The sequence below is a fragment of the Hetaerina americana genome, unplaced genomic scaffold (assembly GCF_022747635.1).
Source record: "Hetaerina americana unplaced genomic scaffold, ioHetAmer1.1.p SCAF_11, whole genome shotgun sequence".
NCBI lineage: Eukaryota > Metazoa > Arthropoda > Insecta > Odonata > Calopterygidae > Hetaerina > Hetaerina americana.
The window spans coordinates 3,049,880-3,067,245 of NW_027286181.1; the positions used below are offsets into that span (position 1 = coordinate 3,049,880).

At 40.0% G+C, this 17,366-nt stretch overlaps 1 long non-coding RNA gene across 1 annotated transcript in view; it reads left to right on the top strand.

The window, feature by feature from the left end:
- LOC139700769 (uncharacterized) overlaps nucleotides 1-17,366 on the top strand; it is a 382,041-nt gene that overhangs the window by 255,880 nt on the left and 108,795 nt on the right. The window contains exon 3 of the long non-coding RNA XR_011703886.1: nucleotides 14,328-14,373. This is a non-coding gene — a long non-coding RNA (uncharacterized lncRNA). The remainder of the gene's footprint in view (nucleotides 1-14,327; nucleotides 14,374-17,366) is intronic.

Genomic DNA, 17,366 nt, shown 5'->3' on the forward strand with positions numbered 1-17,366 from the left:
CAGAACGGTTTAAGGAAAAAAGATAATGCACACAACACATTTGGGTCTTTTTACTTATGATATCCTTATTTCTGGGAAGGGATACCCGAGTGAATGTTGTAATTTTAGAGTTAAAGAAAGCCTTTGACAAGGTCACTCCGGAAAAATTTGTGCAAAAACATGTGTTATTAACTTATGTATATTAGCAATTACTTTTGCATATGTACGGGTGAATATGTGTATGTGCTAATTTTATATTGAAATGCGTTCATGAACTAATATTTGTGCATGTATGGCTGGTCCACTGACACCCCCATAGGGGTATTTATCCTACTACGTCGAATTGCGGGGTATTTTTTAGATGCAAAATTTATTATCAAATACCGGGTTAGGCAATGTGTTAGTTACTACGAACTTTTGCTCTTTTTAGACTCAATAAAAACGGCTATAAATGCCCTTAGATCACGTCCTAGACTACTTAAGATTCTCCACCTCTATCAGTCTTTAGTATCCCACTATCTTTTTTCTAGCACCCACTTGACCTGCATTATGAGAACCTACCAACAACATCCTTTCCTACCTTACCTAGCTTAATTTTTCGTTTGTTCTCTCTGCCCATTTTGATTTTTTCATTCTTCTCCATACCTTAAATAAAATCTTAAAAAAATATTCATCGATTTAACACGTATGAATAATTGGCGTACAAGTTCACGTTGTGGAGGAAGATTTATTATGCTCATTTCGTAACTTAAAGCATAATAACTTGGAAGGTGACATTTTTATCACTATTTCATCCGAAATAATCGTATATTTACGACGTAGAATATTAATTCTTATACAATTCTCAGATCAAACACACCGGGGTGAGTGTTCATCACTGCTGTCTGAAACTTTCTGACTGCCGATATTGACGACAAAATTGGAGTTTTGAATAACAGAACGCTATTTTTTTGGTCTTTCTTGGTTCATTTTTGAGGTTGACATGTTTAAGGTTAGTTTCTTCTCTTTCCCTTCTCTCAAGATTATTTCAGTGTACCATGTCCTATTTATCTTCTTGTAAACGTATGACCTTCCAAGTAGTATATTATGCCTTTCTTTAGTCGGTAATGAAAAAATAAGCTCTCAAAAGTAGTAAAAAAAGTTGACTGTTTTAAATGGATACCTACAAAAACGTCACCTGGATAATTAGAATAGATGCTTTTCCCAAGTGTTTTCTCTCGTCAGTGACATCGAGTACAATTCCTCGGCAAAACAAGTTCCGAGCGCAAAACCCTTGGCTCACAAAAGAGAAACACTGAGAGCCGGAAACTTAATTCTGGGAACCGGAACCAGAACGGAACGCGCTCTTTTTTTTCATATTCCAGCTGGTCCTGAAGCAGGAGCATTAAATGTAATCCAAGAAACCGTGACGGGGAGAGATTTCGGTTTTAGTCTCGGCGTGTGACGGCGCGTCCCCCTGGCGTTGGCTTTTTGCGTAATGCGCGCCCCCGCTCTTGGTTTTCCGAAGTCGCTCGTGACCCCGAGTCCCCGTAAATAATTACCTCTGAAGTACACGCGCCAACGTGTACTCGCGCTGCAGCGAGTAGTCCGTGTTGGACCGAGAGAGAAAGGGTGCGGTGAGGGGATCGCCCGCGCATTGCCCCGAAATTCCCAACTTCTCCGGATAAATCGGTCGATTATCATCACGGGTTATCCATCTGAGGATTGTTTTGTTGGTAGCTTCCTAAACTATCCTATTGCCTGCCAATCACATTATTCCTTCACAGCTTGTTACAACGACATTTTCCATGCCCTTATTCTCGTGGTTCATCCTTACCTTTCCTTTCTAATTCTTCCCCTCTGTATTCTCTGATGTCCCCATCAATTTCCCTCTCATTCTCGTGTCTCCCCCATAGGCGTTTCCCTTCACCCACACCCTGAAGTACCTTTTCACATGCTACTCTAGTGATCCATTTTATTGTCAGTGTATTTCGGTAGCATAACATCTCCTTCACCTCCAGTTTACTTTTAAATGCTCTTCCTTTCGTTCTCCGGTCACCTCTGTGAAAATATATGCTCTGTCTGTAAGTTTTAACGAATCGCTGTCTTATATGTCTATGGAGGTAATAATATTTTGTCATTAGGCTCTCGAGCTCAATGGATTAAGCAGCCTTTGAGGTCTCTGCTCCAGAAGCGATTGGTAATCGATTACTTCTAGTGGAATTTCGATTGACTCTCTCTTTTATTATTTTGATTCAGTCAAACACAAAATTTAATTATTAATAATCACACATTAATGTTTAAGAAAACTGGATTTCAATCCAAATTAGCCCCTAAATTAAAATAGTTTATTATGTTTTATACTTTTTAATTAAATTTTATCTATATTCCTTTTCGACAGGTCGATTACAAATTTTTGCCCTACTACAAATCCCAAATATCGTAACATCTGTAAATATTAAGTACCTGTAGGCTGACTGATTTGGCCGGAGAAATTATTATTTCGTCACACTGTCAGCCAGAAAGGATGGATCCTTTTTGCAAGAATGATATATTTATCTAAAGGCGGAAGCGTGAGACATCTATCCATTTCAATCAGAAGTTAATATATTGCCATAGAGCAGACCATAATGGCCGATGGCTTACATTTGGAGGGGTATCTTCAAGCTCATGCATACAAAAGAAAAAAATGAATATTCATGTATAAACTCCTATTGAAACTAAATATTGATGCTAGTTATTTAAGATTGGCGTCAGAGTTAAAGAGCTATAAGATAAAATACTATTTACAATATTAATTGCCCTTAATATCATTAGTTACTGCTTTATTGTTACATAGTTACTATCGCTGTATTAAGCAAATGTTTTTACGCGTATGAGACTGAAGAGTAATTATGTTGTAAACTAAAATGTGATTAATTGAGTGAAATACACCGAAATACAACAAACCAATACGTCCTAAGTACTTTTTATTTAGGGGTGAGTCGTAAGCCAGTCACATGGACATCTTGAACTTTTCCCCTGCTTAATGTCACGTTGATCCTTTGAAATGGAAATGATTTAACGGTATCGAAAGATCGATCATAAATCGTATTCAATCGATCAATAAAATAAAGATAAAATATATAATATTAAATGAATATTTCTTATGAAAATTTTTGATTATCTTGTAAACTTTAGACCAAACCACCGCTGTAATCGAGCCGAGGGTTGGTTAGTGTAGCCCACCAGAGGTACGGCGTGAGAAGCCGATACATCCGAATAGGGAGGTGGGGGGGGTGTTCCTTTCCCGTTTTGCCGCGCGCGATTTCCCAGGGCGATCTGGTGCCCAAAAAATCGCATCGCTTGGATGAAGCTGGAGGACGTGCAGGGGCGTCGTCACCCGGATTTAGCAATCCCCTCCTGCAAACGTTTCTACAAGCTACCAATAACTTTACAAGTCCCATTACAAATTCCTCGCACGGAGTCTGCTGGTAGTTATAGATAAGTGCAGTGCTTGTTTCTCGTCTAACATTACGCGAATTTGAAGGTTTCATTTGCAATCTGCTCGTCTATTCATTTATTGATAGACGGTTGTGTGTGTAGCCGTACGTTCTATCCACCAGACGCCTTAGTCAACTGTTGGCCGAAACGATTTGTTATCTCGACTCTTAATGTTTTCTTAAAAAGAGAGTCGATTTTAAATTTCGGTGGATGCCTTTTGCGCGTGTGTGAACTTGTTGCGGTTGCCGTGGGACGTGGGATTCGGGGAGGGAGGGTGGGAGTGATCTTGGGGGCAGAGTGAGGGGGGGGCGAGAAAGGGGAGTGGAGAGGAGGACCAGTCCGCCCTGCAAGCAGCAGCGTGGTCTCCCACGGGCGAGGCGTGATGTCCCTCCCCTCGACCCTGCAAGGTCATGGTGTTGCCCACGCCAAGGGGCGGCCGCCACCCCTCGCCACCCACTCGCCCCCCGGCTGCCATCCGACGGGGCAAGGACGCCTGTCTCCGCCCCTCATGTCGTCAGCGGGAGACGTTCGCTCTGCGAGAAGAGCGATGACAACTCCATTCGGAAAATAAATCTCTTCTTTCGCCGAAATTATTGCGTGCCCATGTGGGAAGTTTGCTTCGCTAAATCCCCACGCCACGACGGCGTGTTAAAGGAGATGCCGGGTCGCCGGTCATTCTGGTTATGGCTGATAATGCCATTTGGGAAGGTCAAACTGTCCTGCCTCTTCGTTTCCTACTCTCACAGTCTCGGATTTTGCGGGAGGGAAAAATTGTTCCTTTAATATAGATCGGCTTGGCAGTCGATTCCCCCCCTACAGCTCATTATGGTCACGTCTGCAATTGTAGTACGGCGTTTAATGTGCTTACCACTATAAATATTAAACAATTCAAATGTTCGAAGTTATTTTTAAAGACTGTACATGAACAATGGTATCTAATTTAAAAATACATCTCAACCCATGTGAGAACTGTCAGTGAGGAGAAGAGTTTAAAAAGAGAATAAATAATGACCATACTTGTGGCCACTATACATTTAAAAAACGTTTCCTTAGCAAGGCGGGAGTACTGATCCCTTATCGTTTGCGGGAAAAATGACATATTAAATCTGACGGTTCTCCAGTTGACATCTCTCAACTTATTTACATGATTTTACTACCGTAATACGACTGGGCTATTATGTGATACATTTTCAAAACCATCGCCTAAGAGACCTGCTTCCAATTTATGTAAGAGATTTCATCAGGTTTTGGTCGTGAGTTCTGCTAGTGATTGACAACCAATTTCCTCGAATATTCTACGACGATATTAAATTTAGCACGGCCACGTTTTATGCATCTAATTTCTCTTCGCAAAACGCCATGTAGTTCAAAAATCAAACCGACTTTGTAAGGATTCCATATACTTACGGTGTATCCTAAGTTAGGCCTAGGAGTCCGCATGCATCGTTATTTTAAAGTATACGCACAGCTCGTTTATAATGATCTGTGCTCTAAACCTCTTATCTATTATGAATATTTCATACCTTTGTTACCTCAAAGAGAGGTCACACTTCTTTCTTTTGTACAATTACAGGCCCGATGAATCAGAATCTTAAGATCTAATAATAACGCTAATGCCGTAAATCTATACTACCGTTGGAGGAAAAATAATCGTAGATTGAAATTCCGAGATAATTGTGTTTGTATCACAAATAACAGATTGTAGTAAATCTTAAAAAAATCTCAAATGAATAAAGAAATGCCGACTATTAACATTGGCCGTACGAGACAAGCGACAAAAAGTCTTAGACTGACAAGAGACAAAAAATCTAATGAATGCTTTCTATGAAGTAATAAAGTCGTTTGAATATTCTAGAATTTTTAAAAATCTCCCCCTCGAGCATTTCCTATGTATGCCGAAGCGGCGTCGTAATGCATTAAAAAGAGAGTATTGGTATGTCATCTTTGGGAGCGATAGCTAATTTAATGCCTCCAATGTCAGCGGCAGAAGGCAATATGCCTAAGGACTTAATTTTTAGAATACTGGTTGATGGAGTGCGGCAATGACTTCAATCACCTAGCAGTTGAAAGAGATAGAGCGGCATGATCTTTATATCATCTATTTCACACTGGAATGTACTGATGGCGTCTTCGGTTTCCACACCGGCTTTTCCTCATTCCCTCAAGACTTCATGATCCGTTATCCAACAACTATCGCTAATGGCTCAAATGATCTCACTTGTCTAGATCCAACACAAATTGCCACTCGGATTCTCAACTGTGGTAAGAATGCGAAGTCCGAGCGAATGGGTTTCTTGTGGTCTATAAAGTGAAAATGTAGGCTTTGATATGGATATTTTTTGTAAATTCAGCTGTTTTGTCTCACGAAGGTAATATTTTGATTGGCATTGTTTACTAATGAATGGGGCATTTGGTTACTGACCGTAGGGTACCGGGTTCAAATCCCGCCCGCCAAATCCACATGTTGCGATTTTCTGGTTACTTAAACCTCGATGCAAACTGAAAGATGGCACTGGGAAAGGAACTGGCCCCTATCCTTAATTGGGGAATTACATTTGCCATAGGGCGTATTTGGAAATATTATCTGTACATCACCTTCATGGACCAGTCTTCGAATTGATTACTCAAGATGAATGGATTTTTAGAGTTCCTTGGCGTAAGTGTTACTAGTATCACGTTAAGCCCAGTGACTCCTTAAATTCAGACCGTGATTGAATTAATATATAACATTAATCTGGTGTTTCAAAATTTTGTCCTTATTTCAATATTTTAAAACGCTCAATATTTTCGCTTGGCCAGATATTATCATTTGACATATTTCCATCCAGTGTGGATTAAATCGTTCGGATACAATCCTGATATATATTAAGAGAACTTTTTGTTACCATTTCGATCGAAATTATGCAACTCCTAGATGGCAAACACTCATTCCCGCATTTCAGTGAAAGCACAAAAACACGTAACCTACTGCTTGCTCTCGTTGTCGTTCATCTTCAAAGCGAAACCCGCGATTTGATGGGCATGTAATCTTCAGGTTTCTCCCGACTGCTCTGAGGTGGGAAGTGCGTCATCCATGGGACGTCAAGGCATCGCTTTCTGCTCGAGGCGGACGGGAGATGTTGACTTACGGCGGAATTGCTTCGTTTAGTCGTGATTAATGGACGCTGCGAATTCTCATCACGTGGTGCGAGATTTTGATGGAATGAGAATGATTTGAGGAAGATTTGTTTTAATATGCGACCTCATGCTTACCTCGTTAACGGTGCAGCAACTCCATAGGCATGACCATCGCGTTTAGCGACGTGCTATAATTTTCAAAAGCCTGTATGCAGTCACCGAAGTATTGGGAAATTTTGAAAATCTTCGTTATGCTGACACTCAATGGAAAATAACAACTTGGACTGTGTTCATTTTTCGTCACTCTGAGATGCTAAGGAGTGCCCATCAGCCAAAGGATGCCAGCATAAAGAACCTTGTCACCTTTTAGCAATACTCAGTGCCCCCTTAACTGTCTATTGACTTTTGGAAATTAGAGTACGCGATTATGCACCGTTAGTTCAAGGGCTATGTTTTGTGACTCTTTGTGGTTCCATAATTGTATTATATTGTGCAATGTTTACTTTTTCATATTATATTCACTGCATTATTGTATAACTGTTACCCTGAGATTTAATCTTTCTTAGGGTGCATGGATAAGAAGAATATGCGTTTCAGTCTTAAGTAAGTTAGGTTTTATTAGACGAGTCTTAGGAAAATGTAATGAAAAAGAAAGAGAGAGGTAGTATTACTGCGTTTTGGTTAGGCCACATTTGGAGTATTCGACAAGTATTTAGAATCCATGGAATAAAAAATTAGTTAAGGTTTGGAAAAGGTTTGAAAGAAAATCAGCTTGGTTGGTGAAAAATTAATGCGAGAAAGAAGCAACTTTTGTTCTTGTTACCAAGCAGTGGCTTTCTTTAACAGCGGTCCTCCAGAACACCCTGTATCCTGTGGTTATCACTGTTGTGGAATTAGTTTCTCGTTAACAACCTTTGGGAGTTTCTCTACCTTCCCGTGTGCTTGTTTCTTGTGTGTTAGGTACCTACGTGAACTGACTGTGGTAGCCTTTTCCCGTAAATCACCTCATCAGGTTCCTCGAAATGTCTTCCATCCCCTCTTCATGACCGCTTTTGAACAGCAGTATAACCTTCGGAGCCTTTGCCCATTTTTGGGCTTTGTATGTATTGAAAATGGCGTGGAAGCTCAACACGGGCGGTGATAATTTTTTTTGCCGTTTATTTAGGAAGTTAATTGGGCCATGGGCCAGGTTCTTCTCCAAATGCCTACGGAGGGTGTTGGCCGGTCCCTTCTTCTCTTGCCCAGTAGGCGACTTCGCTGCTCTGATGGCCATAGCGGTCACAGGGCGCCCCCTCACCCCCCCCTTTCATTTTCCGTAGAAGTATGATGCTGGGATGGGAGGATGCGCCTCCGCGCCCACAGATGGCTCCGGCAACGACCTTCGTGACCTCACCTCAGCCTCCACTGCACTTCCAGGTCAAGGGGTCAACGCACACGACCATTTCCTCTCTTCTTTTCGGTTGGTCTGTGAAGTGAAAACGGTCTTTGAAGAAGTGGTTGAGCACGTTTTGCGTTTCTCACCATCGACTTGAACATCATTAAATGTGTTCATAGAATTGGTGGTAAAACGGAGACTGTGGCTCGTATACCGCACATTTTAATTGACTTCTTCCAAGTAGCTTGAGTACGTTCTATTATCTCATGCATACCCAGCTACCTAAGGGTGGAGTGATAGTCAAGTTGCTTAGAGCACAGTGTTGCTGACAAAAGGGCCCTGGGCTGACAAAAATTCTGTTCCACGTGATTGCTATGGGCACCGTCGGCTTAAACCATTTTCTGTGTGATTTTTCAGGCACTTGTTCGGGTGAGGAACTGGCACACTTTACCCTACTATATGCGATTTTTACTCTCCTTAGGTCTCAGTGAGAGGATAGTTCTAACCTCACCTGAAACTGATCTGTATTTTGATCATTGTGGCTGGTTGACACATAAAAGTGAAGGCCTCGATGCACAGCAGCCTATTTTTTAGTGAAGGGGAAATTATTTTTTCCTTTTGATTTGCATATTCATTGATTTGACGATCCTACGCTGATAAATATCTCCCATCAAAGATATTTGAAGTGGTAATATTAATGTCATATATATATGGTCGCTACTATATCTAATTTCTATGGAGAAAGACAAATTTGTTCAAAAAAACTTTAACGATGGATATTTCCCTCAATATCTGGTCGTAAACTGCTAGCTATAGAGGGTGGTCTGCTACAATTGAAGTATTATGACATTATTATTTCTCTATAGCACAACGCTTATTTTTTAAACACCAGTTTGCATAGAACATTGCATGAATTGTATTGTATTGACCTAGCTACAGCTCATGCAGTGGCATAACAAGTGAGAGACTCCGTATAATGGGATCCCATAAGCAGCATTGACCTAAGTATGTAGTAAATGTAACGGTTTGAAGCGAGTTATATTTATCCATTCGATGTTTGTCGATCATTAAAATAGATGCTCGAAACATCATTTTGCGACAATAATTAATGATTCTGGTATTACAGAAATAATTAGGCAGAGTTACGTATGTGGAAATGTATTAAAAGAAAGTAACCAGAAATGGATGGGTTTAGCCAAGGCCGAAGGAACTAGATACATTTCATTGAAATGCAAAGAGAGTTTTAATCTTAAGATGACAGGAGTGACATTTTTGCGAGCGGATGTTATTTTTTGAGAAAGCACAAAGTTAGTATCTGTACTTTTCCCAAATCTAAGGCAAAGTGTAGGTAGTATTTTCCTTAAATTCTAGATATCGTAAGATTCGTATTTGTCAGTTTACCGGTCTCTAGCACCATGGTATCGCAGTAAGTCGCCTCTGGCCACTTTTCGGTCCAGGATTCAACTACAGGTGTTGCTTTTGACCACATTCAGTTAACTCAAAATTGCATGATTCTTTTGACAGCACTAAAAATTTCTGGGTGATGGGAAAGAAAAGTGATCTCTAAAATATTCCGATGATGTGGGTAACGCATGAAGAGGACCTAGTGATAGGTTGGATCTGCCATTGAAAAGTCAAAAATTTTGATGTGCTGTGACCTTAAGATGGTTAGCGAGAGTCGCTGGGACCCCGCGTGCCTCGTTCCTCCGCCGACGATTACCAGATGGGAAGTCGGGTGATGGTGTTTGGTACTTTTCCCCCTTTCTTTAATAAAATGCGGCTCTGGCATCAATCGAGGAAGGAAAATATTTGTGTAGGTAACTGGAAAAGTATTCCCTTCTCCTCTCACGAGTCCCCCATTCATCCCTCCTACTCCTCCTCCAACTGCTTTCCCACCCCCGCCTCCACACCTCCGGCGAGTGCGATGCATATCTGTTTCGGTTCGTGTGCGAGTTTACCTTCCTCCGACCCATCTCCCTCTCGGCCCCCTTCAGGCCTCTACCTCGGAAATGTTGGCTCCGTGATCCAATCCGTGAGGATCGAAATGTTCGGAGACGACCCTCCTTTCTCCTCCGCGGAGGGCAAACACAGCACCGAAGCGCGCCCCCCCCCCCTTTAGCCTCCCTCCACCCACACGCGTCGCTCCCGGTTCCGCTTCTCCCCCAACGCTTACTCCTCCTTTCCCCCTATTATCTTCCTTCCGGGATCGCATGCCGTGAAATGGAAATGCTTTACATTCCTGAGGAAAGGAGAGCGAACAAATTCGGGTTCGGACGGGTGATGGCATCTTCTAATGCATTTCTCTGAGCTAAACTTTATTTTTTCCTTCGACTTTTCAAAAGTCACTTTATGAATCTCTTGATGTATGAATATCCGTTCCACTCTTTCTGCATAATTACACTTGGATTCTCAAGCATTGTATCCTTTGCTGTAGTGTTGGAAAAACATCCATTATTCCTAAGTTAGCTTTTCCAGTTTTTTTTTACATTTCGTCTTTTTTTCTTCCTTTGGTGATTATCTAATTACCGAATTGCAGTCATGCTATGAATATAGCCATGTTCATTACAAATAACGATTTTTTCTTATGATTATTTAAATAGTCATTTTGCATACCTCGTGTTGAAACTTAACTCATCGTAACTGAACTTAATTACCAGCCGGGACTTGGAGAGTGCTTTAAACAACACGTTATGGAGCAAAATAGTGTGTGTATCCTTAAGGAAATAGGGATGAAATGTAATGGCCGAAAATTTTTAACACGCTCTGTAAACAATGTAATGAAATAATGAAATGCGGTAAAAATAGAGGAGAGGTGAAAATAAACAAAAATAAAAAGAGAGAAATACTCGTTATGGCCTTCACTCTACCCACTGATAGAAATCAAGGAAAAGATCAAAGCCGATGTTGTGGAATATATGGAAAAATATTAGCTGGCTCCGGTATGTGGACGATTTTAATTTGCAGAGATGATGGACGATCTGACAGTACTACCAGCCTTTATGGAGTCGGGCATAAAAAAGTAAAACCTCAGAATAGAGAGAATGGAGATAATAGTCTACAGCTGAATCAAATGAATCAATTTTCATGAAAGAATAGAAAATTGCGCTCTTAAACTAGTTGTTTTTGTATTTCTTAATCATGAAGCAGGATGTCGCTAATGGAAGAAGCAAGAGGTAGATGGTGAGCAGGATTGCTCAAGGGAAAAAAGCTATTTACCAGGATAAACGACCACGACCAGCAAATAACATCACATTGGATAAAAGGAAACGGTGCGTGAAATTTTGTATTTAATTATCTTTGGCTGTGAGACGTTGACGACAGTACGAGCTGAAAGATAATGGATAACGGAAATGTCAAACTACCGCGGTTGGATAAAAATAAAATGGATTGATGGCATGACTAATTATGTCCTTCGGTAGAGTCAGCGCAAAGATTGAGGAAGGGAGAAGAGAAATGTAGAATTTTAGGGAAACGATAACTTTTGTGCGCGTATGCAGACGCTGAAATCGTCATGGAAGGCATAATTAAAGGGAAAAACTCATCGTGAAGACCAGGGATGAATTATGAGAAACATGTAGGTAGGGAGACTACAACGCCTGTAACTCTGTAGAGAGGTTGGAAACGTGAAGATTTGCTACAAACAGATTCGATATGGCTGTGAGATTCTTTTGTCACGGAAAAACACAGTGTGACTTATGGCTATCGTTATTCTGCAAGAAACAAAAGAGTGAATTGTAATTTTTAAACGCAATGCAACTATTTTTGGACGGTTTAATAGCGTTTTCCCACATGAATTTCATATTGTAAGTGGTGCGTCAATAATTTCGTTAGTGTATCAAACAAGAGGGGTACATTCAATAATTTGTTTTTTGTTTAAAAAACAGGTTAGTTAATGGATTGAATTCAAGCTCTCATTTTTATCCGATCCTGGGAATAAGTTAATATGTTTGCAGAAAATAGAAGTAGATTGGAGAAACGTTCGACTATCCCGCTACTTGTAAATGTCTCAGACTGCTCAGGGACGAGTGGGAGATGGAAATTCAAAATGAGTAGTGTTATTGAGAGGGGTAACACAGGGTTGTACATTATCACCCATTATTTTCCGCGTATGTGTGGAGGAAATGGTTAAAGGGTCATGGGAAGAACTGGAGATAGAAATGAAAATCGACGGGGAATCTATAAAATCAGTTGGTTTGCTGATGACCAAGCTTTATTTTGTCAATCATGCTAGAGGTTGCGGCATTATTGAGTGAATTGAAAATCAGTGCGATAGATATGGGTTGAAATGTAAAAAAAAAAAGGTTATGCGGTTTTTCAGAAAGAGAAAGGTCTAGTTAAACGCAAAAATAGGATGTCAAAAACTAGAGCAAGTGGAACAGTTTACGCATCTTGGAAGTCGATGGAGAATTCATGAAATGAGTTCGGTTCGCGGATGAACAAATTTCATTTAGTCAGTCAGCCAAAGGGCTACACGTTTTGCCAAGCGTATTAGAAAATCAGTGGGATTGGTACGAGTAGAGACATTGATTTAGGATGTTAAGAAAAGGCGCGACAAAACTTTGGTGTCGACAGTGGTTTTGTACGGCGCCGAAGTCGGTCGTTGAAGCAAGAAAATGAGAGTAGTTTAAAACCTTTTGAAATTTGTGCGTAGGGAGTATGGTGGAGAGAGGGGATTGTTAGGATAAATTCATGGAGGCAGGAAATTTGGATGCAGCGCATTATGATTGGCAATGGAATGTTGAAGACTGTGAAGGAGGGAGGAACGTTGGGAAAACGAGGAAGTGGCGGGAAGAGAATAGGGATGTTGTACAGAATGAAGGGTGGAAAGAAGTATTTGTAATTGAAGAGGGGCTACTTGTAGTGGCGTAAGTTAAGTTTTGTTTTGTTAGGAAAGCCAAAGAAAATTATTGTTGCTCAGTCTGTGTCCATGCAAATCCTTCATTAAGCGGTAGAAAATCAATAAGAATAATGAAAAAGTCTGATGTAATAATATGTATCGTATGAGGCGTCTACATCACAATTCCTAAAGGGGTGCGTTTTAGATACTCCATTATGATATTCTCAATAACTCCACAGCCTGTTTTGTTTCCCAATTGTTGTACTTATTAGTGTCGATAATGTTATCATATGCCATAGCTAAACGAAGATTAGGGAAAAAGTTATACATTATAAGCGCACACCACGTCCATCCTCGTGGTGGATTTCTAACCGGGGTTTTGGCTTATCTTGCGATTGCACTTCTCCGGAGAATGAGTGGGTCGGCTCCGGTTGTTATAGCGTTTTCTTTTTATTTTCCGTGCTTTCGGTAATGGAAATCGATTGGTGCAAATTTCGTTCGAAGCAGATTGCCCAGGGGGGGGGGGGAGGACTTGGAGTTCAATCGGTTCGTAACCCGAGGAATCTCTCTGCCGATCATCGTTTCCTCCGTCGCCACTTCCGCCTCTCCTCCGTGGGCCGAAGACGCGCGAGGACGGCCCCTCGTCTGGAGGGAAGATCGTAGATAGAGCAGAGGCGCTTGCCTGCCATCGAAAGTGGGAAAGGGAGAGACGGGGTGGGGGAAGAGGAAGACTTTGAACGGGGAATAGTTTAGCGCATTTAACCTTTAACCCCTCGAGGCGGCGGCATCCGGAAGCATTGATAATCATCATCGCCCACTCTGGAACAACAGAGCGATTTATTTCGGGACCGCGTGGGCGACTAGGAGAGAGTGGGGAAGGGAATGGAGGTCGCGCTTTGTCTTCTTACCCCATCCACAGGTGGGTGGGAGCCAGCACGCGCGTTTATTTGTTAGCCATCCTTCTTTGGAAGACCTGTGGTTTTTGAATTATGGAATCGTCGAATTTCAAGTTTACGTTTCAACGACGGGTGATTTGCCCGATTCGAGCCCATCAGGACCCAATCGTGATTGGAAATTTATTTTTTAAATGCAAGAAATGAAGCCGCGACGTGTGTTTTTGTCTCGTTTTGAGGCCATAACTGTGAAAGCTTATTCAAAACACGTGTGCCTGAGAATTGTGGTTTCACGCTTATTAGGACGCCATCTGGGTTTGCAAATGCCCGTAGTCGGTTCGAAGTTGGGATTGAAATGGGTCGTTTACGACACAATTCATGAAGTGGTGTCATGTAAATAAATATTTGAATAATTTACATTCAAATCAAAAGGAAATTTTATTAGAAATGATGATATGGAGGTCATTATTTTTTATATGTTTTCACAAAGGTTTCTCTCGTATACCAATGCCTCTCTACCCTTTGACCCATTTTTTTATTGCTTTTGTGATTTGATTACATCTTAACAGTCTCTAAGAACAGTATTTTATGTTTTGGTTTTTACTTTTAACGATTACCCGAGGGGATAAAAAGTGTAATAATGGTTCTTTCTCATTGATTTCAGATAAAGAAGAAATTGCTCCGAGTCTCAATCGTCCTGGGACCCAACTGTAAGTATTATACTTAGATATTTCACCGTTGAAAAAGAAAGTCTTTTGAAAATTTTCTCTTGAATAAATTAACGGAAACAATACAAATAGGAAACAAGTATCATAGCGTTATTATCCTCATAGTTTGCCTATGACGTAGCAGCAAATGACTCTTTAAATTAAATGGCTTTAAGGAACAGTTTAAATAGAAAATACTTTGCTGATTGCTGATATGAAGTTGCGTAGGTTAAGCGAAGTGGAGCAATAAAGAAGGAACTTCCATGACTCAAGACGCAACAAGGTTAACCAGGAGATTTGAGAGATTAGACTGTGAAGAAATATAGTGCAAAAAGGTTTTCCATTAGTTTAAAGTCTAGAGGAAATGCAACAATAAAATAATTACTTACATTCCAAAATAAAATACATATAGCTTCTTTATTCTCAGATCACATCTGTGGCTCATTTTGTTTAGAATTCTCATAAATATGTCTAGAAAAATAAATGTTCAAGAAACATTCACTAATAAAAAGTACACGTATAAATACGTCCACCTATTACTTGGCTTCTCTAAGCGATTGCATTTTATGTTTGCTTCTGTTTTTTTTTGTTCTGTCAATGACTGGTAAAATAAATTATCTGGCTCCTAATTGAAAATAAATGCTATAAATTGTACGAGATGTTTTGCAGGAAATGTAATTTTTTCACGTTCTACTTATGAGCCTCCAACGACGCTCCCTGTTGGGTAGAAAATGGGTTGGATTATAACTTGATAGCCTGAGAATGGGAATTGATTTTCAATTTCCAAAGAAAATTTGCGTTTTTTCGTCCATTTACGAAATCTGTAATGCGAAGATTTACCCTAGACGATTATAAAATTTGATAGCTATGAGAATTCGAGCCGAGAGAAAATAGTTAAGTAGTCATGTATTTTTCGAAAGATAAACCCAGTGGTATTCTAAATTCTCACGAAACCAACACAGTTGAATAATTAATTAAAAAGCTAGAACGGAAATACTTGTGCAGCAAGCAGAAATAAAACTCTTAGAAGAATACGATATAATAAATTATCTTGTGGAACCTTAGGAAGGAAATTCCACCCGTCATGTGTACGTTTTATCACCCCATCAGACGACAGCTATTAAGAATGTTGAAAAGTAAAACATGTTTTTGCACATTTTGCGAGCTGAAAAAAATTATTAAAAATTTCCCTGTGATCGTTCGGGTCGTAACTGTCGATTAATTTATGTTGAATTGTTTCATTTCTACAAACAACGCTTAGCGAGATATTTTTCATCAAATAAATGGTGGGAACTCCACGCCCTTGGTCATCCGACTCGGGGGCGCCTCCTAGGTTTTAATGTGCATTTTTTTCACTTGAGAGACTGGTTGAAATTTTCCAGGATTTGTTTTGAAATTTAGTGATTAATTATTTGTTATTATCGTTATCCTGGATATTGTCTCAAACCTATATATTATTGCATGAGAACCTACGGCGCACTCAGCATCGTTGTCCGCAATCCATGACTGCTGTGACTCTTAAAGACCGCCATGGTCAGTTTTGCCTTCACCACGACCCTATCGGTTAAAAATATATACGAAGATTTAAATGAAATGTATACTTAGAGCATAAAATATCCACTTGTTGTAATTTAAATCTCTTTCGCAATTTTTTGGTCAATAACTTTTCGAAATTATCTTGATTAAAATGTTGAATTGAATTAGCTGCCATGCGAGAGGCATGTGAGGAGAATAAACCACAAGAAAACGAAAGTAATTAGATTCTCGAAACGCAAGAAAGCTAAATTAAACATTAGAGTGGGGTGAAATAAACTCAAGCTGGCAAAATAGTCCATTTATTTAGTGCAGTTAATTATTGGAAAGCATAGTAGTGCGCCAAATAGCGAAATAATTGCGTTAGCGAAGTAGACATTTGCGTGAAAAAGAAAATTGATGACGGATGCACTGATTTAGGATGTGAGACAAAGATGAGAAAATGCATTAAATTTGAAGCTTATCTCTTTATATAAACCTTTTTAAATTGGTTAAATACCATGACTGAAATGAAACTTCCGTAAAATAAACAACAAAAATGGTTTTCGCTCCACATGTCACATTCACATCACTTCAATTGTTACTCTTATCCAGTCATTTATTTGACGCAACTCGAAAAAAAACAATTAATGAAATACTTATTGGACATAAACAAATATAGGCGCATTTCTGTCACAAGGTCGGCCGCATTATTTTATAAAACCAGAGCTCGGAAATGTACAAAAAAATTTTATTTTGGAAAACCGATTTTTTGTTGCAATTAAATTGCTTCCGAATCGTACGGTATGTACCTCGCTCTTACCTCGAGATTGGCTTAAAGGTCTACGTTTCCAAAATGGACTCTTAAGTGTCTGAAATATTTGTTTTTCTTAAAATCTAGCAGGTTTTGTACGCGATCCGAAAGAAAATACAGTCTGGAATGGACCAAACCAGACTACATATATGGTTATCACTAAAGATGAATTGATTCATGTATAAAACCGGTCATCAACCCGAAGATAGGTTTACTATGTTGGACATTACTCACTACTTACCGAACTATCTCATGCGGCATGTTAAATTCTCACCGTAACTGGGCAAGGGACTGAGTCCCATTCTCTGTGCCAATCGCGGTTTCCTAGAAACCTCCGAAGCTCATGAAAGCACGCACTTCGAGTTCCTATAGGAATTTGGCGAGAACAGACTTGACTGGATTTGAACCCGGAACTCTCTGCCCAGTACACGAACACCTTGTCCTCTAGGCTACCGAGCCGCCGTCAATAGTTATGGCTTAGGAATATTATTCCACGGTATCTTAAGTCATAAAAATTTTAGGATTCTGAAAAATTGTAATGAAATGGGCGTAAAGAAAAACATCCGAAGAAGCTGCAGCAGTGGTAGGACAAAGAAAGCTTGTTGCTGGGAGAGATTCAAAGGAGGAAGGAAAGTGAATGCGGAGCATATTGAGGGGCAGTGGAATTTGA